General features: G+C 46.2%; 1 protein-coding gene and 1 pseudogene across 3 annotated transcripts in view; both read left to right on the forward strand.

The window, feature by feature from the left end:
• PDE11A (phosphodiesterase 11A) overlaps positions 1-27,356 on the forward strand; it is a 1,092,065-nt gene that overhangs the window by 83,449 nt on the left and 981,260 nt on the right. The gene's annotated exons all lie outside the window — the stretch shown is intronic.
• LOC134946723 (U2 spliceosomal RNA) lies at positions 20,217-20,332 on the forward strand (annotated as a pseudogene).

The raw sequence follows: 27,356 nt of genomic DNA on the forward strand, positions 1-27,356 counted from the left end.
GATGCAATAATAGTAGTATTATATCATTTATTTACTAACAGGTTTTTATATAACGCAGCAGATTCCGCTGCGATTTACATGGTAAACAACAAGGGCTTGTGTATTAATATCTATTACACCCCGGGGGGGGGGGGGGCAAATATAACATGTGCAGACTAGTATGGGAGCAACCTTTAGCTTGATCCAGTCCATACAGCAACCATGCCACTGGGTATATATATATTTTCTCATGCGTGGGCATGATAGGTATTATATGTATATATGTATATATATATATATATATATATATATTTCTCTTATGTCCTAGAGGATGCTGGGGACTCCGTAAGGACCATGGGGTATAGACGGGCTCCGCAGGAGACATGGGCACTATAAAGAACTTTAGAATGGGTGTGCACTGGCTCCTCCCTCTATGCCCCTCCTCCAGACCTCAGTTAGTTCCTGTGCCCAGAGGAGACTGGGTGCATTACAGGGAGCTCTCCTGAGTTTCTCTGAAAAAAGAATTTTGTTAGGTTTTTTATTTTCAGGGAGCACTGCTGGCAACAGGCTCCCTGCATCGTGGGACTGAGGAGAGAGAAGCAGACCTACTTAAGTGATAGGCTCTGCTTCTTAGGCTACTGGACACCATTAGCTCCAGAGGGAGTCGGAACGCAGGTCTTTCCTCGCCGTTCGTCCCAGAGCCGCACCGCCGTCCTCCTCACAGAGCCGGAAGATAGAAGCCGGGTGAGTATAAGAAGAAAAGAAGACTTCAAAGGCGGCAGAAGACTTCAGATCTTCCCTGAGGTAAGCGCGCAGCGGTATCTCTGCGCGCCATTGCTCCCACACACAACACACACTAGCAGCCACTGATGGGTGCAGGGCGCAGGGGGGGGGGGGGGGGGGGGGCGCCCTGGGCAGCAATATAAACCTCTAGGACTGGCATATAAGTATATATAGGCTGCGGAGGCAGTAGTTATAAAAATCCCCCGCCAGTATTACAAAATTGAGCGGGACCGAAGCCCGCCGCTGGAGGGGGCGGAGCTTGGTCCCACAGCACTAACCAGCGCCATTTTCTCCACAGAGCACTGCAGAGCAGCTGGCTCCCCGGGCTCTCCCCTGCTGAACACGGTGACACAGGGCAGAAAGGGGGGGGGGGGGGGGGGCGGCACTTGTAAGGCGCAGTGAGTGTATTACACAGATAATTATATATAAAAGCGCTATATTATCTGGGAATTTGTTTCCAGTGTCAGTTGGCGCTGGGTGTGTGCTGGCATACTCTCTCTCTGTCTCTCCAAAGGGCCTTATTGGGGAACTGTCTCCATATAAATATATCCCTGTGTGTGTGGGGGTGTCGGTACGAGTGTGTCGGCATGTCTGAAGCGGAAGGCTCATCTAAGGAGGAGGTGGAGCAGATGATTGTGATGTCTCCATCGGCAACGCCGAAACCTGATTGGTTGGACATGTGGAATGTTTTAAATGCAAATGTGACCTTATTACATTAGAGGATGGACAAAGCAGAGTCCAGGGAAAAAGCAGGGAGTCAATCCATGGCTTTGACTGTGTCACAGGGCCCTTCAGGGTCTCAAAAACGTTCTCTATCCCAAATAGCAGACACTGATACCGACACGGATTCTGACTCTAGTGTCGACTACGATAATGCAAGGTTACACCCAAGGGTGGACAAAAGTATTCATTATATGATTATTGCAATAAAAGATGTTTTGCATATCACAGATGACCCCTCTGTCCCTGACACGAGGGTGCGCATGTATAAGGAAAAGAAACCTGAGGTAACCTTTCCCCCATCTCATGAGCTGAACGAGTTATTTGAAAAAGCTTGGGAAACTCCAGACAAAAAACTGCAGATTCCCAAGAGGATTCTTATGGCGTATCCTTTCCCTGCACAGGACAGGGTACGGTGGGAATCCTCGCCCAGGGTGGACAAGGCTTTAACGCGCTTGTCCAAGAAGGTGGCGCTACCGTCTCCAGACACGGCAGCCCTCAAGGATCCTGCTGATCGCAGACAGGAAACTACCTTAAAATCTATTTATACGCATACGGGTGCTTTTCTCAGACCGGCAATAGCATCGGCGTGGGTATGTAGCGCAGTTAGAAACATAGAAACATAGAATTTGACGGCAGATAAGAACCACTTGGCCCATCTAGTCTGCCCCTTTTTTATTTTATCCTTTAGGCAATCTCAACCCTTTTTTAACCTTAATTCTTTGTAAGGATATTCATATGCCTTTCCCAAGCATGTTTAAATTGCCCTACAGTCTTAGCCTCTACCACCTCTGATGGGAGGCTATTCCACTTATCCACTACCCTTTCTGTGAAGTAATTTTTCCTTAAATTTCAGTTGCAGCTTGGACAGATACCTTGTTAGCTGACATTGATACCCTAGATAGGGATACCATTTTATTGACCTTAGGTCACATTAAAGACGCAGTCTTATATATGAGAGACGCTCAAAGAGACGTTGGGCTGCTAGGTTCGAGAGCCAACGCCATGGCGATTTCTGCTAGGCGAGCCCTGTGGACCCGCCAATGGATGGGTGATGCCGACTCAAAGAGGCATATGGAGGTTTTACCTTACAAAGGTGAAGTTTTATTTGGGGAAGGTCTCGCGGACCTGGTTTCCACAGCTACCGCGGGTAATTCTACTTTTTTGCCTTTTGTTACCCCACAGCAAAAGAAAACTCCACAATATCAGATGCAGTCCTTTCGGTCGCATAAGTCCAGAAGAGGTCGGGGCTCATCCTTCCTCGCCAGAGGTAAGGGTAGAGGGAAAAGAACGCCTGCTTCGGCTAGTTCCCAGGAACAAAAGTTCTCCCCGGCTTCTACTAAATCCACCGCATGACGCTGGGGCTCCACTGAGGGAGTCTGCACCGGTGGGGGCACGTCTTCGACTCTTCAGCCAGGTCTGGGTTCTGTCAGACGTGGATCCTTGGTCGATGGAAATTGTATCCCAAGGCTACAAACTGGAATTCGAAGAGGTGCCCTCTCGCCGATTTTTCAAGTCGGCCTTGCCAGCTTCTCCCCCAGAGAGGGCAGTAGTGTTAGCTGCAATTCAAAAGCTGTGTCAACAGCAAGTGATTATCAAGGTTCCCCTAGTCCAACAGGGGAAAGGGTACTATTCAACCCTGTTCGTGGTCCCGACCCATTTTAAATCTAAAATCCCTGAACCTGTACTTGAAAAATTTCAAATTCAAGATGGAATCGCTTCGGGCAGTGATCTCCAGTCTGGAAGGGGGTGATTTCATGGTGTCACTAGACATAAAGGATGCATACCTTCATGTCCCCATATATCCTCCTCATCAGGAGTACCTGAGATTCGCTGTACAGGACTGTCATTACCAGTTTCAGACGTTGCCGTTTGGGCTTTCCACGGCCCCGAGGATTTTCACCAAGGTGATGGCGGAGATGATGGTGCTCCTGCGCAGGCAGGGAGTCACAATTATCCCGTACTTGGACGATCTCCTGATAAAAGCGAGATCGAGATATCAATTGCTGAAAAGCGTGTCGCTCTCCCTGAGAGTGCTAGAACAGCACGGTTGGATTCTAAATCTTTCCTAGGCATGATTCTGGACACGGAAAAAAAGAGTGTCTGTTCATCAATGCACTCGAGTTCTGGGGAAAATGGTGTCAGCCTACGAGGCCATCCCCTTCGGCAGGTTTCATGCGAGGACATTTCAGTGGGACCTTCTGGACAAGTGGTCCGGGTCCCATCTACAAATACATCAGAAGATAAGCCTGTCCCCCAGGGCCAGGGTGTCTCTCCTGTGGTGGCTGCAGAGTGCTCACCTTCTAGGGGGTCGCAGGTTCGGCATTCAAGACTGGGTTCTGATAACCACGGATGCGAGCCTCCGAGAATGGGGAGCAGTCACACAAGGAAGAAATTTTCAGGGACTATGGTCAAGCCAGGAGGCTTGTCTGCACATCAACGTACTGGAATTGAGTGCCATATACAACGGCCTACGACATGCGGAGAATCTCCTTTGCGACCTACCGGTTCTGGTTCAATCAGACAACGTCACAGCAGTGGCTCATGTAAACCGCCATGGCGGGACAAGGAGCAGAGCGGCAATGGCGGAAGCCACCAGGATTCTTCGCTGGGCGGAAAATCACGTAAGCGCTCTGTCAGCAGTCTTCATTCCAGGAGTGGACAACTGGGAAGCAGACTTCCTCAGCAGGCACGATGTCCATCCAGGAGAGTGGAGACTTCATCAAGAAGTTTTTGCAGAGATAACAAGTCTTTGGGGAATTCCTCAAATAGACATGATGGCGTCACGCCTCAACAAGAAGCTTCTGAGGTATTGTGCCAGGTCAAGGGACCCTCAGGCAGTAGCGGTGGACGCCCTGGTGACACCATGGGTGTTTCAGTCGGTCTATGTGTTCCCTCCTCTTCCTCTCATCTCAAATATATTGAGAATCATAAGACGAAAAAGAGTGCAGAGAATACTCATTGTTCCAGATTGGCCTCGAAGGGCCTGGTACTCAGATCTTCAGGAAATGCTCACAGAAGATCCGTGGCCTCTTCCTCTCAGGTAGGACCTGTTACAGCAGGGGCCCTGTGTGTTCCAAGACTTACCGCGGTTACGTGTGACGGCATGGCGGTTGAACACCGAATCCTAGCTGGGAAAGGTATTCCGGAAGAAGTAATCCCTACGCTGATAAAGGCTAGGAAGGAGGTGACGGCGAAACATTATCACCGTATCTGGAGGAAGTATGTTTTTTGGTGTGAAGCCAAGAATGCTCCTACGGAGGATTTCCATCTGGGCCATTTTCTCCACTTTCTACAGACAGGAGTGGATATGGGCCTGAAGTTAGGCTCCATTAAGGTACAGATTTCGGCCCTATCTATATTCTTTCAGAAGGAATTGGCTTCTCTCCCAGAAGTCCAGACTTTTGTAAAGGGAGTGCTGCACATCCAGCCTCCTTTTGTGCCCCCAGTGGCACCATGGGACCTTAACGTGGTATTACGGTTCCTAAACTCTCACTGGTTTGAACCGTTTCAGACGGTTGAATTAAAGTTTCTCACTTGGAAGGTGGTCATGTTGTTGGCCTTGGCATCTGCGAGGCGGGTGTCCGAATTGGCGGCCTTGTCTCACAAGAGCCCCTATCTGATTTTCCATGTGGATAGAGCAGAGTTGGGGACTTGTCCTCAATTTTTGCCCAAGGTGGTTTCATCGTTTCATATGAACCAACCTATTATGGTACCTTAATACAACAAAAATTCAAAAACAGCGCTCCAACTCAAAAGTGCAGCAACAGAAGCTAGGGTGATCCCAACCACCACAAATACTAGAAACAACAACAATGGTAAGCAACTGTGCGCACCCTCTTGGTGTATAGTCCCAAAGAGTCTATGTGTAATACCACAGAGATTTATACCAAAATATCACACTGATTCCATGTGTTATAAATTGGAATATTCCAGTCCCCAGTCTAATTCGATCTTAAAAATGGGCTCCAAATATCCAGTCTTTTATCTTAATTGTTCAAATTTTCTCCTTTCTCCCGATAGCAGGTCAGTTCCATATGAACCCCAAAAATAGAAGAGAAGGAAGATATATAGTGTAATACAGTTTTATTCAATAATTCCACAAAAATTAAAATGCATATAATTTAGCACAGAACACCTTGACAAAGGCTCCTCAGGGAGCAGAAACGCGTTGGTGAGCTGAATTGGGGAGACTGCGGCAAAACCGGCAATATATCCTTTGGATACTGCAGATCCAGAGGAGAATACGGCACCTAAAAGACTGGGAGATACCCGTGGGATTTATCATGCTTATTTGGGTGGATACTATATGACACCCCCATCTATCCGGTACGCTTTCTTGCCTAGTCCTTGGTGGATTTTCTGTGCTAAATTATATAACTATAAGTTTGATACCCTGGCTGATGAGAACCTTGCGTTTGCTCAATCGGTGCTGCAGAGTCATCCGCACTCTCCCGCCCGGTCTGGAGCTTTGGTATAAACCCCATGGTCCTTACGGAGTCCCCAGCATCCTCTAGGACGTAAGAGAAAATAAGATTTGAAACCTACCGGTAAATCTTTTTCTCCTAGTCCGTAGAGGATGCTGGGCACCCGTCCCAGTGCGGACTGCTTTCTGCAAGGCTTGTATATAGTTATTGCTTACATAAGGGTTATGTTACAGTTGAAATCAGTCTTTGCCTGATACTATTTTTGTTGCATACTGTTAACTGGTTACGTATATTCCATGTTATACGGTGTGGATGGTGTGGGCTGGTATGAATCTTGCCTTGGATTACCAAAATCCTTTCCTCTTACTGTCCGTCTCCTCTGGGCACAGTTCTCTAACTGAGGTCTGGAGGAGGGGCATAGAGGGAGGAGCCAGTGCACACCCATTCTAAAGTTCTTTATAGTGCCCATGTCTCCTGCGTAGCCCGTCTATACCCCATGGTCCTTACGGAGTCCCCAGCATCCTCTACGGACTACGAGAAAAAGATTTACCGGTAGGTTTAAAATCTTATTTTATATATATATATATAACTCCCACTGAATCCTACTGAGACCCTGTGGCGTGTTTAAGTACAATAGCATATTGGTTGGCAATGTGCGCTGCTATAGCCTAATAGTATAGTACACTACAGCATGAACACTGGTGTCCCGGGTTCAGATCCCGATCTGTCTGATAATTTAATTCTCACAGTAAAATGCAAAGGTTGTATGTAACTATAGTTAATACAGGTTGCCCTTATGATTCCGTATGGTGACAATAGCATCGCCCATGCCTTATGGCTTGGGACTGCGCAGCGCCTAGGCTCAGTGTGTGTGGGTAAGTCTGGAGCACATTCTCAAACGATTATTACCATTACAGCCACCTATAATCACTTTGTCTTATTGACTCTCCTGGAAGGGAGCTGTAGGTATATAATTACGGTGATTGTACTGCCGAGGTAATATACACATCAGCTTATCACTGCCCTATTCCTGCTTCAGGGAAGTGATTTGCACCATAATTTGCTCTGCATAAGCCCCTTTTTATAGTGGTTAGGGTTCTCATTTCCCATTCCAACTAGCTATATGAAATGCATCAACAGTGTCTCGCTCGATGATACACATATCCGATTAGGGACTATTTCAGGTACACTTAAGACATTGGGGGTCATTCCAAGTTGATCGTAGCTTTGCTAAATTTAGCACAGCTACGATCAGGCACTCAGACATGCGGGAGGACTCCCAGCACAGGGCTAGTCCGTCCCACATGTCAGTGCCGCCCACCCCCCCGCCGCAGAAGTGCAAAAGCATTGCACAGCAGCGATGCTTTTGCATTTCAGGAGTACCTCCCAGCCAGCGCAGCTTCTGCGGCTGGCCGGGAGAACCTCTTCGCTGCCCGGGTTGCAGCGGCTTTACCATACGCTTACTATAGAACCGCTGTTTGTCATTTAGGTGACTTTGCTACACTCTTCCTGTTATCCAACATGCTGTAGTAACATCTCTGTAAGTAGACTTTGTGGGTATGTATAAATCCACGATTGTTGCTAACGTCCCACGCAGACTACTTTCTCCTGAAGGAATGTCAGGGAGTTCCATTAATTCTCTACCGCCTCTGCATGGTGTCCTTACGACATGTCCGCTCTCTCTGTTCTTCCCTCTGTCGAAGTCAAAAATATTACATAGAAAGAACATACAAACTACACACATTATAAGTCGCTATACTTGCAAATACGCGCAGCGAGCACAGCAATATATGGTAACACACGCATTTACACGGACATGACACAGAGATGGATTCGACACTTATTTCATACAGTACATAATTATAATAATATCAAGTACCAGACATCATGATGATTTAAAATTATATAATGAAGTAATGTCATGTATGTGTATTATTTGAACGAAGCAAGATAGACCTGTCATATTTACTATTAAAGCAACCAGATTAATGTGTAGATTCATTTGATACTTGTTATTAAGTTGTAGGACATTGCAACAAATAGTTATGATTAAATGTATGTAAGCTAAAATCACTTTTATTAGAACAATAGATATTCCAAACAGGTAGTGGACAGGAAGCTCAGGCCAGCCCTTTGGATGTCTTCAAGGCACCTGTTTAACATACGAACAAATAGACTAGTGACTCATCATGAATGAGAAAGTCTCCTCCCCCAAACTAGATAACACATTGCTGATCACACAGGAGTCAGTTGCTGTTTTGTCTGAGACGATGATGGAGTTCCTGCATGATTTTACAGAGAGAGAGAGAGAGTGATATGGAGAGACAAATTTATATGAGAAAGATTATGGTATTGTATGCTGGCCTGTAACTGTAAATGTATGTATTAACTGCTTACTGTATAAATTGTAATCATGTAATTATGTGTATACTGTACATTGTAATATATTGAATCCATATCCTTTTAATAACAAATATATACATGAATGAGCTTTGGAACTCAGATAATGTGTGGGTGTATTGTTTTCTCTTATGGGATGCAGTGTTTTGCGATGTACAGCGCACTTTTATCGTATATGGTAATAAGAGGTGCAGGCGTTTACAATATATATTAGAACGGGCATTTTAAATATTTTTAAGGAAACAATTTGGCATTCACAGATGAGGGCTCTTACGGGATATCATGGTCTTAATGATGCACTGTACATTATAAACGCGACGCTGTGGTCGATCAGCTTGTGGTGGACGCATCGTAAAGCTGAGAAAATCATATCCGTGTGTATTGTTGTGATATCAGTAAGCCAATGATATGAAATTTCAAGGGACAATGCGTTTCTCATAATATTTAAGATGCTAAAATGTATTTTTATTGTTGCAAAACAAAGTTCAAATAAGTCATATTGTGTTTGATTCAGATTGGATTGTTTATCTGTTAAGTAGGTTTAAAAGTACATTTAAAAGTTGCTGCATAGCCTTGATATAGTTTTTTTTTAAATCTCAGGCCTAAAATAACTTCTGGTGCTTGTATAATGTGTGATTTCTTTGTGACAAAGGAAGCCGCATGGTCTGTCCTCCATTTTGGACTAACCACATGGCCTATCCACCATTTTGTGTTAACCTCATGGATGTGGAAGGGGGAGGAGCAGTGGTCATTTTAGGAAGGTCATTTTCTAAATAGCTGATTTTCAGTCTGCTCAGAACAATCAGTTTCCTTGGTCACATTAAACACCATTCATGAGTTACCAATGCATTTATTTAACCCATGCCATAGTCAATTACAAATAGTTTCAATTGGGCCTAGTGAGAGTAAATGGTGAGATAAATGCTTGGCTTAGGGGAGGAAATTGCACACAAAAAAAAAGAAAAGAAAAAAATACTTTTTTTTTTCTTCTTCTTTCCCAGGATTTAGTTAACTCTCTATTTGCTATAGGATAGCCATTGAAATGCAAATTAACCTGTGTAACTGCTTTTTCTTAGCAGGGAAAAGCAAATAGCTTTGATATGCAAATAAGAGGTAAGGTGTCTCATAGGAGACCAGTGAATGGTACATATATACATTATAATTATGTGTATATTTATATCAGTGTATGTTCTGCAAGATAGTTATCCAATCTGAATCATATCATTTAAATGATAGATTATTGCAGTCATTATAGATCTGTGTGAAATAGGATACATTTGTTGCTATTTAGGTAAATTTGAAATAACAGTATTTTAAGGAAGTAAGTGTAAAGACACAAATGCAGGTCTGCATAAAAGTTTATACAGAACAAGTTGTGTCTAGTGGGCAATAGTAATTAGTATTGTTCACATTTAAAGAGCTGTGTGATTTGTTTTATTGTGGACGCAGGGTTTTGTACACGTGTCTCGGACAAAGTACAGGACTGCGCACGCAGCATAAAAGACACGCACGGTCGCGTGTTTACGCAAAGTGTGTAAGAGTGCGGGCGCTAAGTACAAAGTACACAATAGTGTCGTTTAGTTAAAAGTTGGGATAGTAGACATTTAATACAATAGCACATAACCAGTGATCGCAAAAACGCGATATGGTGCGTATTTTACCCGAGAATTGATGGTGGGGACTCAAAAACAAAAACACGCAGGGTCCTTCAGGACGCGCTCTGACCAGCAGTGCTGTCAGTCACTTTCCGTCTCCACGGCAGCAGAGGGAGGAACTTGGAAGGGGAAGAGACCATGTACAGTGTGTTCTCCCGGCCCGCCTCCCCTCACCATCTGCTCCGCGCGCATATGACAGGATTCATCCTGCTGTCACAGCAGTCAGTGACAGCAGCGGTTTGTGGTGCTTGCTGCGATCGGAAGTCTCAACTCCGATCTCACAGCAGAGACAGAGGGGGCAGGGGCAGATCTAGGCTCAATAAAGTGCCCGCGGCCGGAGGCATTATGCAAGACAGTGAGTCAGCCTGACTCATTATAGTGCACTGGCAGGTGTCCGCATCGCTGAGTGAGGAGGTGAGGCTGTCCGGCCGGAGGAATGTACCTTTTCCCCTTCTCAATCCCCCAGCATGATTGGACGCTTTGTGCCTCCTGGATGGCTGGATCCACCCCTGGGACCAGCCACCCTATCGAGTATACAGCGCTATTCACTTCTGGCCGAGGAGGAAGGGAGAGAGGAGGATCTGAGCACTCTGCTGACTGGAAACCTCCGCGGTGGCCGCAGCCTGTGTATCGCGGCACGGAGGATGCAGCAGGGAGGGGGGGGGGGGAGCACTAAGCCTGGCCCAGTCAGTCTGCTCTGCCTGCACCTAATACATGCAGTGCATGCCGCGATTTGCGGGTAATTAGGGGGCGGAGCTTAGTGTAAAGAACTGCCCGCCCCCATCAGAGACCTGTGCCTGAACTGCTGGAGTTGGTAGTGTATTTCATGCTGCCCCCCTCCCCCTCACAGACACTCACTGTCTTGTTCCTCTATATCTAACTTTCTCTCTCTGACACTCCTGTCTTGCTCCCCTCTCTCTCTCTCATGCACCTCTCTCTGCCTGACACTCTCATGTGCCTCTCCCTGACACTCTCTCTCATGTGCCCTCTCTCTCTCCCTGACTCTCTCTCATGTGCCTCTCCCTCCCTCTCCCTGACACTCTGTCTTGCTCCTCTCTCTCCCTGACACTCTCTCTCATGTGCTTCTCCCTCTGTGTCTCTCCCTGACACACTCTCTCATGTGCCTCTCTGTCTCTGTCTGGCACACTCTCATGTGCCTCTCCCTCTCTCTCCCTGACTCTCTCTCATGTGCCTCTCCCTCGCTCTCCCTGACACTCTCTCTCTCTCTCTCTCTCTCTCATGTGCCTCTCCCTCTCTCTCCCTGACACTCTGTATTGCTCCTCTCTCTCCCTGACACTCTCGTCTGTCTTGCTCCTCTCTCTCCCTGACACTCATCTGCCTCTCCCTCTCTACCTGACACACTCTCATGTGCCTCTTCCTCTCTCTCTCCCTGACACTCTCTCTCATGTGCCTCTCTGTCTCTCCCTGGCACACTCTCATGTGCCTCTCCCTGACTCTCCCTCTCTCTCCCTGACACTCGGTCTTGCTCCTCTCTCTCCCTGACACTTTCATCTGCCTTGCTCCTCTCTCTCCCTGACACTCTCATCTGCTTCTCCCTCTCTACCTGACACACTCTCTCATGTGCCTCTCCCTCTCTCTCTCTCTCTCTCTCTCTCTCTCACTGACTCTCATGCGCCTCTTCCTGACACTCTGTCTTGCTCCGCTCTGTCCCTGACGCTCTCTCATGTGCCTCTCCCTTTCTTCTTGGCTCTCATGTGCCTCTCCCTCTTTCTCTCCCTGACACAATCTCTCATGCGCCTCTCCCTGACACTCTGTCTTGCTCCTCTCTCTCCCTGACACTCTCTCATGTGCCTCTCCCTCTCTTCCTGACACACTCTCATGCGCCTCTCCCTGACACTCTCATGCTCCTCTCCCTGACTCTCTCTCATGTGCCTCTCCCTCTCTCTCCCTGACTCTCTATCATGTGCCTCTCCCTCTCTCTCCCTGACACTCTGTCTTGCTCCTCTCTCTCCCTGACACTCTCATCTGCCTCTCCCTCTCTCCCTGACACACACTCTCATGTGCCTCTCCCTCTCTCTCTCACTGACACTCTCTCATGCGCCTCTTCCTGACTCTCTGTCTTGCTCCTCTCTGTCCCTGACGCTCTCTCATGTGCCTCTCCCTTTCTCCTTGACTCTCTCATGTGCCTCTACCTCTCTCTCCCTCTCTCTCTGACACTCTCTCATGCGCCTCTCCCTGACACTCTGTCTTGCTCCTCTCTCTCCCTGACACTCTTCCATGTGCCTCTCCCTCTCTTCCTGACACACTCTCATACGCCTCTCCCTCCCTCTCCCTGACACTCTCATGCTCCTCTCCATCTCTCTCCCTGACATACTCTCTCATGCACCTCTCCCTCTCTCTCTGACACCCTCTTAAATCCCCCCCTCTCTCTCTCTCTCTCTCTCTCTCTCTCTCTCTCTCTCCCTGACACTCTCTCTCGTTCTTACTCTCCTCTCTTTCTCACTCCCTCTCTGACACACTCACTCGCTCCCCTCCCTCTCTTGCTCCTCCCCTCTCTCTCTGTAACACCCTCCAGTGATCACAAAATACGTGTTATAGCGAATTGACCCAGTTTTAAAAATGAGCGGGTCCTGCAACAAGAATTCACTGACCCACACAGCAGCAGCAGCAGCTAGCGTACCTCCTGGGCAGCAGAATGTCTGTCTTCAGCCTTCACCCTCTCCCTGTGACAGAGACCGGCCGAGCTGTCACGCGCGGAGCCGTCTCACGAATCTCGAAAGAAGCATCTGCCGAGCACCGGACATCGCCTCCTAGATACTGGCTGTCACCCCTCCTACAAACCCAGCGCTTCAGCATCCTCTCCTTGGCTGAAGCTCCGCTGACCAGGATGCCATCATTGGAGAGTGCCCACACACAGCAACGGCTACTTCCTCTGCCTTACTTCCCGCACTCGGCACCTGGTAAGATGTGTATAGTACTATAGGGGTGCTGTCATATACGCCCACGCTCCCTGCTGCCAGCCACACACGTGTGTAGAGGTCGTGTCCCCGTGCCCCAGCAGCCATCTACCCTTACCCTACCCCCAGTACTTCCTGCCTCTTTCCCCCTCCTTGCCCCCTGCACTGTCCCACCTATCCACTGTCCCCAGTATCTACCCATGCTGTCTCCCTACCCCCAGCACTTCCTGCCCCTTACCCCCTCCTTGCCCCCAGTACTGCCCGAGCTACCCCCTACCCACTGTATCTACCCATGCCCCCTTCCTACCCCCAGTATCTATCCATGCCCCCTCCCTAACAGTACTTCTACCCCTAACCCCCCCTTGCTCTCCAGTACTGCCCCAGCTGCTATCTACCCAAGCCACATCCCTACCTCCAGTACTGCCTGTCCCTAACCCCCTCCTTGCCACCCTGTACCACCCAAGCTATCTACTCGTGCCCCCCCTATGCCCCCAATACTACCAGCCCCTAACCCCCTCCATGCCCCCACTCCTGCCCCAGCTGCTATCTAGCCATGCCTCTTTCCTACCCCCAGTACTTCCTGCCCCTAACTCCCTCCTTGCCCCCCCAGTACTGCCACAGCTGCTATCTACAATTAACCCCTAACTACTCCCAGCACTGCCTACCACTAGCCACCCCAACACTGTTTCAACTACTGTCTGAATTTACCCTCTCCCTACCCCCAGCGTTGCCTGCCTTTACAGCCCCCCTCTACTCCCAGCTCTACCCCAACTTCTCCCTGCTTCTGCCCCAACTGCTACTTGCTTTTTACCCCTCTATCCTAATTGCCACCTGGCCCCCACACAGTCCCAACTGCAGCCTTCCCTCACCCCTCATAAAGTGTGATGGGACCCAGAAACGGTGGAGTAGGACCCACAATTTTTTTCGGTCAGCGCGATCACTGCATAACTATCCAATTTCAAAAGCAGGTTACTCTAAATTTAGTTTAAAAACTGTATTGCCTCTGGGGGTAAAGCTGCCAATCTGAACGAGTGGAAATTTTCTGCACAGAAAAACCAAAGTGTATTTGAGTGAGCGAACGTAGGAGTGAGTGGATTCGAACCCCAGAATGCGGGATCCCGTCGTTCGGTACACCAAGTGAGTGGAGGCTTGGTGGTGTGAGGCGGCTGACTCACGTTAGTATAAGGTTTAATACGCAAATCGTGAGGAGATTTGCAGAGGAGCGTAATAGGGAATTGTGCATTGTGTAGTATTGAAGTAAAAAGGTTTTTTGTTACGCTGCGGCTGAAGGGTCACAGTTTGTACATCGACCCATGGTTGTACGGCAGATAGGTAACAAGTACCTATACGCTGTGCGATTGGACCGCGCGTTTGTGGGTGCGATATATAGCGCAACTTGATACCCCTTTACGAGCTTTTGCGTAAAACCGCGGTATCATTAGCGCTGTATAGAGCATACGCAAGCGTGATTTGTGTATAAGTGCATAGGGAGTTTTCGCTGGTCTCTCTCAGGAAAATCTCCAGCGGTGGATATTTGCTGGAAAGGGTAAGTCACTCCTAGCACTTCCAGTAAATATAAACCAATTAGGTCGACCTCACTGGGTACGCGGTGGTCACTATTGGAGTGAGTCGTGGTACTCAGCGGAGAAGGAGTGGGTGAAAGCGCTCTAAGAACTTTCACCGTCTATCCGTGTCGTGCATTGGGGTTTGCGTAAAAGGAAAAAAGTTTGCGATGGGATCCAATTGCACAAGCGTGGACGTATGGTAGCCAGGGTTCATGTTGAAGAGCCGCGGCCTAATGGGAAGAACAAAATAAATGCAACATTACCCTTTGACAAAACTTGCTGGGGTTAAGATGGGGCCTCTAAACTTTTGCTTCTTTTTCCTAGCAGAAATGGCCCCTGATTAATTTAACTTTGTTAGATATGATATACATATACTGTGCTCCCGCTCAGGAAGTACAAAGTATGTTAGACACCCACGAAGACTAATGTCGCATTCTACTGTTCTAGATGCATGTCCATCACAGGTAGAGGAAATTATCTCACAGATACCGGGTTCCCTATGAACTTAGGATGGACAGGACACTGGATTGATGGCTGGGATAGTCCCAATAGCGATACCATAAACACATAATTTTTTTTAAGGGGAGTAGACCAAGTAGAGAATCACTTCCCCGTAGTGCCCAATCCATTTGTCAAATTTTTATAAAATGTTCACCTCTACAAACTCATCTGTCACCAACCTCTATTCTGTTTCTCTACAGTTTTCCTCTTCATCTTTTGCATTCACACAGGGTGGTACAATACATGGACCCAAGTACAGTTCAAACTCCACATGCCTAGGTCCTTCAGAGTTCTGCCCAAACCCAGTATATCTCAACAGCACGATAACACCATTATTACTGCAGTGTGCCTTGTCATGCACAAAGAGTGGAGAATGGGAATACCGGTGAAGGGAAATTTTGGATAGACACTGATATGCCTGTTGGTGAATGGCAAACCTGACATTTTCTTTTTCATTTTCTTCTTTTTTTTCTCCTCTAGAGATGTTTTCTTTTTTTGAGTTATGCTCATGGTACTCTACATTGCAAACACACAACGGTAAATTAAAATGAAAAATTTGTGTTCCCTACAGGAAAAGGCAGTCTGGAGGACAAAGGGGTATGGCCAGGAGTCCTCAGGACTGTGGACAGGTGGACACGGTAAGCCAGTAGCCCCCAGAGCATACCTTCCAAGTATAGCTGAGGTGGCACACGGTCTGACTCATCTAGGCAAAGAGGGTATGTGCAGGCTGATGAGAGCCTACTGGTGTGCGCCAGGATTCTATTCTCATGCAGGTAAGAGAGCAATGGCCTGTCTTGCTTGCTTGAGGAAGAATATTGGTAAAGCAACACCAACAGAGCCATCCCATATCCCTCCTGCAGACGGATCTTTTCAGGAAATACAAATCGACTTCGTACAGTTAACACCCTTTAGGAATTATTGTTATGTATTGGTGTGCACTGATGTTTTCTTTAACTGGGTAGAGGCATTTCCTGCCGCCACGGATGCTGCTGTGTTTACCGCAAAGAAAAATTGCGCAGAAATTTGTGTGTAGATAATGGTACCCCTAGAAGTAGGAGCAAAGCTTGAAATTGTACCATTGTGATCATAGATACTGCCACTAGTATTATGTAGCATCGGAACCACTCCCAGATCTTCACTCAACGAATCACCCTCTTCGAAATTTGTTTTTGTTTTGGTATTTGTGTCTTTTTTTTTTTGTTGTTTTTGCAAGACAACCTCATGTCATGATTGATCCGCACAATGATCAGAAATACACCAATGAGGTGACAGTACAGTACCTTATTGAGATGAGCCAGCATTTGAGAACTTGACAAAAGAACTTGAAACTGTTGATTGCTGGTATGCCAAATATTAACTGTCTTGATTGTGAACCAAGAGACTGTGTGATTGTTCTTACGCTCAGGTTGCCTAATAGACAGGTGGGAAGGACCATACCAAGTTTTGTTGACAGCACTATCCCAGTGAAAGTAGCCGAGAGAGAGACTTGGGTCCACGATTCCCATTGCAGGAAAGTCGGTAGTCCAGAAGGAACTCTTAAATGGAGTGAGATCGCAAAAGTATCACCAGAGACCGTGAAGACTGAGAGGCGGCACTGTTGAACACTACCTGAGCGTACTAAAGGATTGCAGAAAGACCAGTCATTGTAATTGATTTGTTATGAACAAGAGTTGTTTTGTTCTATTTCTCTTTTCTCTCTTTCCTGCTGACATTTTTTTTCAGGATATTCTATTTTTGCGAGGTTTTTTTATGAGGAGTCGAGTGTGGGACTGGAACTGGTTCTGGAGGAAGGAGTGATTTCCTTATAGGATCTCAGGATTAGCCGATCAGTTTGTTAAAGTCAGAGAAAAATCAAAGGTCTAGTAGTTATGGAGTTCAGAGGTAATCAGGAAAAATCAGACAATGGCTATTCACACATTGCAGATAAAGAGCTCATTAATATATGTGGAAGAAAGGTTTATGAGTGGCTCTCCCCGAACTCTGAAGGTTTATGTTATTTAGGAAGGACACTACTTATAACCCTTGTTCAATTATTAAACAGACCTAGCATACGTTCCAGAAATGGAAACAATGTTCAGAAAATGATAGGAATATGTAGATCATGAAAATTTTATATGTCACTATCACGATTTGTTTGTGTCTTCTTCATCTACCCAGCAGAACCTCAATTGAATCCAAACATCAGTGTACAAAGATGTAGGTACATGTATGTGTGAAATGTTCGTCACAAATCAGACATTATAGGCCAAAACACTGTCCCAGCATACTCTATAGGTTGAATGTTGTCCCACACCCAACCAATGGTCCCGTGACCGCCGAGTGCATATAGAGGATGTCTCGTCCTCCTCCCTGTCTTCCCCAAATATAGTCAAGTGTCTAATTTGCGAAATTAATACATACTTGTGTCTAGGTCACCGATTATTGTATGAAATATTTTTTCTTTTTTCTTATGTTAATAATTGATGGCAGTTATTGTTTACTGCCAAAGGGTGGACAGTCGAAGTAAAAAAATATTACATAGAAAGAACATACAAACTACACACATTATAAGTCGCTATACTTGCAAATACGCGCAGCGAGCACAGCAATATATGGTAACACACGCATTTACACGGACATGCCACAGAGATGGATTCGACCCTTATTTCATACAGTACATAATTATAATAATATCAAGCACCAGACATCATGATGATTTAAAATTATATAATGAAGTAATGTCATGTATGTGTATTATTTGAACGAAGCAAGATAGACCTGTCATATTTACTATTAAAGCAACCAGATTAATGTGTAGATTCATTTGATACTTGTTATTAAGTTGTAGGACATTGCAACAAATAGTTATGATTAAATGTATGTAAGCTAAAATCACTTTTATTAGAACAATAGATATTTCAAACAGGTAGTGGACAGGAAGCTCAGGCCAGCCCTTTGGATGTCTTCAAGGCACCTGTTTAACATACGAACAAATAGACTAGTGACTCATCATGAATGAAAAAGTCTCCTCCCCCAAACTAGATAACACATTGCTGATCACACAGGAGTCAGTTGCTGTTTTGTCTGAGACGATGATGGAGTTCCTGCATGATTTTACAGAGAGAGAGAGAGAGAGTGATATGGAGAGACAAATTTATGAGAAAGATAATGGTATTGTATGCTGGCCTGTAACTGTAAATGTATATATTAACTGCTTACTGTATAAATTGTAATCATGTAATTATGTGTATACTGTACATTGTAATATATTGAATACATATCCTTTTCATAACAAATATATACATCAATGAGCTTTGGAACTCAGATAATGTGTGAGTGTATTGTTTTCTCTTATGGGATGCAGTGTTTTGCGATGTACAGTGCACTTTTATCGTATATGGTAATAAGAGGTGCAGGCGTTTACAATATATATTAGAACGGGCATTTTAAATATTTTTAAGGAAACAATTTGGCATTCACAGATGAGGGCTCTTACGGGATATCATGGTCTTAATGATGCACTGTACATTATAAACGCGACGCTGTGGTCGATCAGCTTGTGGTGGACGCATCGTAAAGCTGAGAAAATCATATCCGTGTGTATTGTTGTGATATCAGTAAGCCAATGATATGAAATTTCAAGGGACAATGCGTTTCTCGTAATATTTAAGATGCTAAAATTTATTTTTATTGTTGCAAAACAAAGTTCAAATAAGTCATATTGTCTTTGATTTAAGGAAACAATTTGGCATTCACACCTCTCCTTGATGGTGAAGAGGTCTGAGAGTTTATTCAGTCCACTTGTTTTACTTCTCACACAAAGGGGTTAACTTGGTTACTTTACTGATGTACAGCTGAGGGGTGCAATAGGCATTCCCTATTGTCACCTGTTCAGTTGATAGAATATTTAAGTGACCTGCTTGTTCGTTCCTCGGGGTTCCTCACTAGTGTTCCCCGATAATCTGTCACTAGTTGCCTATCAGTGGGTTACAATAGGGTCAGCAGATACTGTTTTAGGTCCGCCTATAAATTTCAGGTCCCTAAAACTGTGTTTAGCGCTCACTTCCCTTAGCGGTACGGACAGTTCGTTCCAAAAACCAGGGACACCTTTGCCCTTAATGGGCAGAATATCGGGGGAGTCTGATAGCCCAGTTCGCCTAAGCTTCTCAGGTTTCACATACAAGTTCTTCATATGGCTTCCATTGCTCATTGGAGTTGGTGCTTGCAATTTAGACCGCCCATTGCGAAAACCACTGGTTGCTACCATATCAGCCGCAAAACTGTTCTCGTATATTGTTACCACATTTGTGGTCCAGGGTGCTGTTAAAGTAGTGTTCCTGCGGCACTACCATATGCTCCCGATGCCTTAATTTTCTGATACCTCCCTACCTTGTTTTTTTTCCTATCTTCAGCGGCAAGCAGATTTTTCAACATTATTCATATATATGGCTGTTCTCCCAACTATGCAAGCTACCCAGGGTTGTTTGCCTTCTATTAGATAATGCACACTCCCTGCATTGCATATATCTCTAATATTGTCCTAAAAAGGGTTCTTATGTAAACTTTGCTACAGTTTCAGTAGCTCAGTGGTAGAGCGCATGTTTTCCATGAGTGAGACCCTGGGTTCAATCCCTGGCATCTCCATGTTTAAAAAGGATTGTCAGGTTTGGGCATTTGTTCTGTCACTCCTACTCCCTCAGGGATCGTGCTAGTTGCCACACAATGAGTTATTAGTCACTCCTCAGTACTGTTTTCCACATTCCTCATCTGGGAGTCTCTCCTTGGTGGATTTCCCAGGAAATTTCATCTCTGGTGGTTGTTTGTACTCTTCCAGTAATGTACTGCTATTACTTCTACCTTTATCCTCCAGCTGGGGATAGTCTGTTTCTTCACGGTTATTCTTTTTTCTTATTTGCCTTCTTTATGGCGACAATTACCATGTTATTCCCATGTGACCACTGTCGTTGACTCGGTCATGGGGTGTTGCAAACTCTCAGCGCATTCCCACCCAGGAGATCAACTTTGGGACGTCCCCAGCGTATTCACTCCAGTGTCCCCTAGTGGAAGAAGGAGAAAACGGGATTTTGGTACTCACCGATAAATCCTTTTCTCTGATTCCATAGGGGACACTGGACGCCCTCCCTGCGCTGTCTTCTTCTTACCATAGTCTTACCCCCACGTTCCAGCTGCACTCGCTTGTTGGCTGCGTCTTCAGATCTATTGTGTTAATTCGGTCTTGAAGTTTTTTATTTATTATTTTTTCCATACTTAGTTGGTTCCTCTTTCTCCATCGATTATTGTTTTTTTGGCTAAGATCTCCTGTAGTATCTTATCTATTCAGTTTAATATCTGATTCGCCCCAATCGGGGGACGCTATATTATATGCTTTTGTAGAACAAATATTTATTTATGTAAAAAACAAACAAAAAAAAACAAAAAGCTGTCTTTGTCTGCTCCAAGCATTGGTAACGTATACAGTGCTTCCAGGAACGGCACACCTGTTTCTCTTCTTAATCTCTGCTCTCCGTCTCCACTCGGGCTTGGCTAATCTTAACGGAGTCTGGTGGGGCATATAGGGGGAGGAGCCAAGTAAACTTCTAAAGAAATATAAAGTGCCAGGCTCCACTCGTCCACTGTCTATACCCCAGCATATTCACCTTGTGTTATCACTGATTTATCAAGTCTTTATCCCTTCCCCAGGTTAATACATCTGCCCCCCTGTTATTATTTTTCAAGTGTCTTTGATCAGTGGTTTTCATCTTTAAGTACTCCATACCTGCCTTCTTTCCCAGAAGTTGTGAGAGACTCCGAATTTTTCAAGTAGTCCTCTACACCCCTGGAAAAGTAGTCAGATATCGTACATCCTTCCCACCTCCTTCCACAGATAGAAATCCTGACAACATGACTTGTTGGCATGGCCATATAAATGTATAGGCTCACTGGGCAGCTGCCCAGGGCCCCACAATTCTAGGGGCCTCTGAGAAGGGGCAGGTGGTGGTCACACAATCAGAGCGGCGAGGCATCATTCTCTACTTGCTTTCCAGCCTGCAGCCAGACAGCGAATGGCTATCAGCATGCTGATTGTTGGATGGCTGGAGCTATCCACCAATCAGAGTGTTGACAGCCATTCACTGTATGGAAGTATGTGGAGAGATGGCACAGGACCGCAGAAGGGGCATGTTGGTTCCCGTTAATGGGTGTTTAGGGGCCCCAGTGCATTGTTTTGACCATGACATACAGTGCTATTTAAGACATTACTGCATGTTGGGGTTCTGGAGGTTTGGAGTTAAAATTCCCTGTCTTATGACCAGGGCAGTGTAGAGCCTAGAAAGGATACAGAAAAAATAGTACTTGAAGCACCTAACTGGCCACACTGGGCTGTGGTGAAAAGCTACAGCTGCTGTCGACAGGTATGGGGGGGGGGGGGGGGGCGACAACTTGGCTGGGTCTGGATAAAAAGTACCTGCCCCCCCCCCCCCTTGTCTCACTGTTTATGATACTAAAACATGAGTGTGTTTTCCCTGTTTCTAAATTCCTTTCTTGATGTATTGTGAATAGCTATTTAAGATAATGTATGCTTAAGGACATTATCCTGTACAGCAGGGGTGGGGTACCTCCGGCCCGCGGGCCGTATAAGGCCCACGAAGCCGTTTGCTCCGGCCCACCCACTTCTCTCAGTGAGACACGCCGCCGCTCAGTCCGGCGGCAGCGTGTCTCAGCTGTCAGTGTCAGGACAGGGAGGAGAGCGCGTCGGCGGCGTGTAGAACTTGAAACCAGCCGCCAGTTCGTGAGCCAATCAGAGCTCGCGGACCGGCAGCCAATCAGGAGCCGCGGCTGCCGGTCCGCAAGCTCTGATTGGCTCTCGAACCGGCGGCTGGTTTCAAGTCCTACACGCCGCCGCCCAACATAGCCGCGCTCTCCTCCGTGTCCTGCCGAAAGGACCGGTAAGCAGCACGGGGGGGGGGGGGGGGGGGGGGTTTATGGGCACTGTGGGGACATCTCTATACCTGGCACTGTGGGGGCATCTGTATACCTGGCACTGTGGGGGCATCTGTATACCTGGCACAATTGTATACCTGGCACTGTGGGGGGGCATCTGTATACCTGGCACTGTGGGGGGGCATCTGAACACCTGGCACTGTGAGGGGCGTTTGTATACCTGGCACTGTGGGGGCAATTGTGTATCTGGCACTGCACTATTGGGGGCATATGTGTATCACGTCCCATTTTAACTGGCCACACCCATTTTTTTGGCGCGCGCACACACAGTACCTCTAAGGGGCAGACCTACTGGGGGGCAGGGTAATTTTTTAAGTTGAGAATTTTTGTATGGCCCCCGAAAGATTTTATAAATATCCAAATGGCCCTCGGTAGAAAAAAGGTTCCCCACCCCTGCTGTACAGCAAAGCTTCACTGCATCTATTTGGTTGGTGCGCCATCTTTTAGTAGCACATCATCTTGTACTTTCAGGTGATGACAATGAGGGATGGGTGTAGCATGATTAATATGTTACTTTTTTGATAGAAAGAAACAAGATCTAGCAATATTTTCACATTCAGATAAAAATGAAGAAAAACAAGGACACAACTTGGACGCATTCTCTGTTTTTCTCATATTTGTCTACTTAATCATGCCTTGATAATTATAGAGCATCTCTCCCTGTGTACCCATGCACATTACATTATGCAGAAAATAAGTTATGTACTTATAAAGAGCTTCTACCATCCTGCAATACTTACCAAATAAAAAGGGGAATAATAAAAAATGGAAATTTATGTAAAATCAAATCAAAATGCATATATACTGTATATAATAGTCCTTCCTGAAGGAGGTGGCATTCGGAGACTGTTGTCTTAGTGAATCAGGGGCAAATGTATTAACCTGGAGAAGGCATAAGGAAGTGATAAACCAGTGATAAGTGAAGGTGATAAACGCACCAGCCAATCAGCTCCAATATGCAAATTGACAGTTAGGAGCTGACTGGCTGGAGCATTTATCACCTTGCATTTATCACTGGTTTAAGATTTTCTTATGCCCCTCAGTGACCAAACTTTATTCAACGTTTGGGGCTCTTGTCCCCTTCGTCAAGATACAGCAAACATAAAGCGCAGCAGTGTAAAACATGAATTTATGGCTCTTACCCCTCCACATGAATTGTATAAATTAATCAATTTTTTACACTGTTGCACTCTATGTTTGCTGTATCCTGACGTAAGGGACAAGGGTCCCGAAACGTTTAATAAAGTTTGGTTACTGGTTCAATAAGACAAGTCTCCGAGTACCTCTTTCAGGAAGGACTGTGAGTAAGGGGATGCACCCCATGGTGGATGGCACAGGAGCAAGGTACCCACAGTGGGATAGCTGAGTGCCGGATAGTGCATGCTATCTGCAGTCGCTCCGAGAAAAAAAAATGGCCACCGACCGCCTGACAGCGCACAGGGGTCATCCTTAGATCCGAGGCATCTGCAGTCGGGAGGTGGCCCCGAGCATGTGCGGAGATGAACGCAGATCTGGCTACGTATGCAGCGATCTACGTTCATCTCTGAATAATCCCCACAGTCTTAAAACAGTTGATATACACTGTTACCCTATAGGCCAGTGGTTCCCAAACTGCGTGCCTAGGTGTTTAAAAAGGTTGATAGTGTCAAAAGGACAACACGACAATGGTCGACACCATGATACAAAGTGGTCCTGGAGAGGTAGTGGAACTCATTTAACCCCCCCCCCCCCCCACACACAAACACACACACACACACACACATTAAGCGGAGCCACGGCCAATGCAAGTGTTTTTTGGCACTCCCCTGCAAGCTATAAATTAGTGCTCTACTTCCCATATTTTATAAAGGGACATTGATTTCACAAAGAAGCAAGTACCCACAGTTTAAATTACACCACACAGTAGCACAATCTTATTGACATTACACCGCATGTAGGGCTCTTTATTCACATTGCGCTACACAACGGTACCCTTTATACATGTTATGCCACACAGTAATGCCCCATGTATACAATGCCCACAGTAGTAGTGCCCCTTACACATAATGCCCACAGGTTTTGTGCCCCTTACACATAATGACCACAGTAGTGCCGCTTATACACATAATGCCCAAAGAAGTGGCGCTTATATACAGAATGCCCAAAGTAGTAGTGCCCCTTACACATAATTCCCACAATAGTTGTGCCCATTACACATAATGACCACAGTAGTGCCGCTTATACACACAATGCCCACAGTAGTGCCCCTTATACACATCTCTGCCTCTGTCACTCCAGCAGCTCACCACCTTTGTCCCTCCAGCAGCTCCATGCCCTGTATCCCTCCAGCAGCTTCCCCACCTCTCTTGTCCCTCCAGCTCTCTCTCATCTTGTCTTCAAGATGCACAGAGCCTGCTCCTCTTCATGGCTCTTCCTCACTGCAGCAGCAGTGACAGCATGACATCACATACGCGTGACGGATATGACGAAAAAGGAAGCCACTAGGACCTGAGGAGGGAATAAATACTGTCCAATAGACACAGCGTGTGTGAGAGCCAGCAGGAGTGGGCTGTAGATTGAGGAGGACCATGGAGCCACCAGGACCTGAGTAAAGGGTAGGTAGCAGCAGCTCATCAGTAACACTAGAGCTGCGTGCATCATCGATTGATGCAGGTAGTGGGACTGGCTTTTCTGTTGGAATTACTGTGCAGGGCAGTGGAGAAGGTGGAACTAGTTTCCGCTACCATTACAGGTAGGTTCAGTTTTACCTCGTCCCCCCCACTTTAACCCCTGGTCAACACACCTTTTCCCCCCAAACTTTTCATTCATTTACCATCCATGTGGACTACGGCTGGGAATAGTAGCCTTGCCTAATGTGTGGGCAGTGAATTTAACCCGCGAGAGTACACGTTTCCATTAATTTGGCTCAGATATGGTGAAACATACAAAATGACACAACCCCCCCCCCCCCCCCGTTCATGTTAACGTTTTGACCCGGTTGACCTGTTCTACTGTCTTCCTTTTCCATGTTGACCTTTTGACCCTGTCGACCTTTTGACCTTGTCAACCTTTTGACCCTATCAACCTTTCGTGTGCCAACCATTTGGGGTCGACCTATTGACTGTCCATCCTTTTTACTGTAGATCTATTGAACTAAACTCCTCTAGTAGTTTTCTGTGCATAATAATATTTTTCCTCTTATGTAAGCTTTCAGGTTAATCAGCAGCTGTCATGAGAGAAAATACAGTTACCCAAAGGCTATAGTTATGATGATTCGCTGGGTCACAAAGGCCAGTTAGGCAATGGGGTACACCATCAGAAGGCTCGGCAAAGTCTGAGGAGAGAACAACGATCAATACTGATGACAAGGGGCCTGATTCAGAGAGGGGAGCAGTGTCTATGTTGTACAGTACACTGTGGAACGATTTATTTCTACTTAGTGGCGTATCTATAATGGATGCAAGGTGTTCTAGGTCCAGGGGGGCCCGTTTATTAATTACTTACCCCTCTGGAGTCCTGTGTCGGCGGCAGCATCGCTGCACAAATCACCAAGAAAATGGTGCGGCGGCCATATTCCCGGCTTTAGCAACTGAACTCTGGTATAGCACTAGGATCTCCTGGTGACCCTAGTGCTCAGAGTCCCCCCGCGCTGCCGGCTAGAAAGGAGGGGGCCCAGATGGAGACTGCACATGGGCCTCCTCCTCTTCCTTAAGGCGCCCTTGCTTCTACAGGGTTACTCCGAAGGTAGATTATCCATCGTTGTGCTTCCAATGGTTGCGTTTTATGAAAGAGAAAGCGGTGCTTCCAGACTCACTAAAATTGTGCAACTGTGGTGTAGTCAAAATATATATATATTATACATGTTTATATAAATACACACTCTGACGGTGCAGCTGTCTAAGATCAGGTAACAGCCTGAGTAAAATCCCAAAGATACAACAGTAAATATGAAACACTGTGATATACCAATAGTAAATAACATTCATCTGTGAACGGTGTGAGATCACAAAAAGGATTTATTAATAATATAGAATCATATATAGAAAATCAAATAATCATACGGACATACAACCTGAGCTGAAGGTAAGTGAGTCACTTATGGTAACACAAGATGATATTGATTATGTCAGTTTTATCTCCACATAATTTATAGACGTAAAATGGTGAAATGAGTAAATACTTCTATAATTGTCACTAGTCCTGTGGTATTCTAAATTCACAGAGCCTGGTAAGAATGTGTACTGTGCAACGCTGCCCGGACCTCTGCAGCGCACATGAAAACTCTGTGGGTGCCCTGGATCACTGTGAGATCTCCTCGCTGATGTGATAGACAGAGCGGACCACTCACTAAGGGGGTAATTCCAAGTTGATCGCAGCAGGACATTTTTTAGCAGTTGGGCAAAACCATGTGCACTGCAGGGGAGGCAGATATAACATGTGCAGAGAGAGTTAGATTTGGGTGGGTTATTTTGTTTCTGTGCAGGGTAAATACTGACTGCTTTATTTTCACACTGCAATTTAGATTGCAGATTGAACACACCACACCCAAATCTATCTCTCTCTGCAAATGTTACATCTGCCTCCCCTGCAGTGCACATGGTTTTGCCCAACCGCTAAAAAAATTCCTGCTGCGATCAACTTGGAATTACCCCCTAAGTTCATGTAGCCATCCGAGCAGTGTGTTACTGTGTATGTAGTGTGTTACTGTGTCTCCACGGTAACGCACAGGAAGGGTCTCATTCAGACCTGGATGCAGCCTCGCGGTTGCTCGCAGAAGCCATATCATAGTAACATAGTTAATGAGGTTGAAAAGAGGCAAAATGCCCATCAGGTTCAACCTGTATTCTGTATCAGATTCAGAGCTGATCGCTGTTGTGCGAATTCGCACAGCGGCTGATTATTGAATGACTGCGCATACATATGCACCCCAAAGCGCAGGCGTGACGCCAAACAGTGACAGGATGGTGCAAAAAGGATTGCAAGGCATTCGCAAGGTGATTGACAGGAAGAGGACGTTTGGGGGTGGTAACGGGACGTTTCTGGGCGTGTCAGGAAAAATGCAGGCGTTCCCAAGCGTTTCCAGGGCAGGTGTGCGACGTTAGCTCCGGTCCCGATCATAGACCTGTGCAAATTTGCAGCACTGCGATCAGGTCTGAATTAGGATAATGATCAGACGGACTGGATCAGAACACCAGAGATTCCACTGGGAACTCTAACAGAAACAGACGCTGGAGTACAAGTATAGGTCCTACACAGAGATCTCCTTCGCCAAATGTGACATCATATTTGGCATGCCTGGCCCTTTAAATTTGAGACAGAGCGGCGTACGTGTCCAGGGAAGCAGCAGCCGCCTATAATCACAGCTGCTGGGAAAGAAGGTGATGCCAGAGGTCCGCGCAGTGGCCGGGAGAGGGACCAATGGCAGTGAGGGGACTACTGCGGCAGGTGCTG

This window comes from Pseudophryne corroboree, chromosome 7, assembly GCF_028390025.1.
Source record: "Pseudophryne corroboree isolate aPseCor3 chromosome 7, aPseCor3.hap2, whole genome shotgun sequence".
Classification (NCBI taxonomy): Eukaryota; Metazoa; Chordata; class Amphibia; order Anura; family Myobatrachidae; genus Pseudophryne; species Pseudophryne corroboree.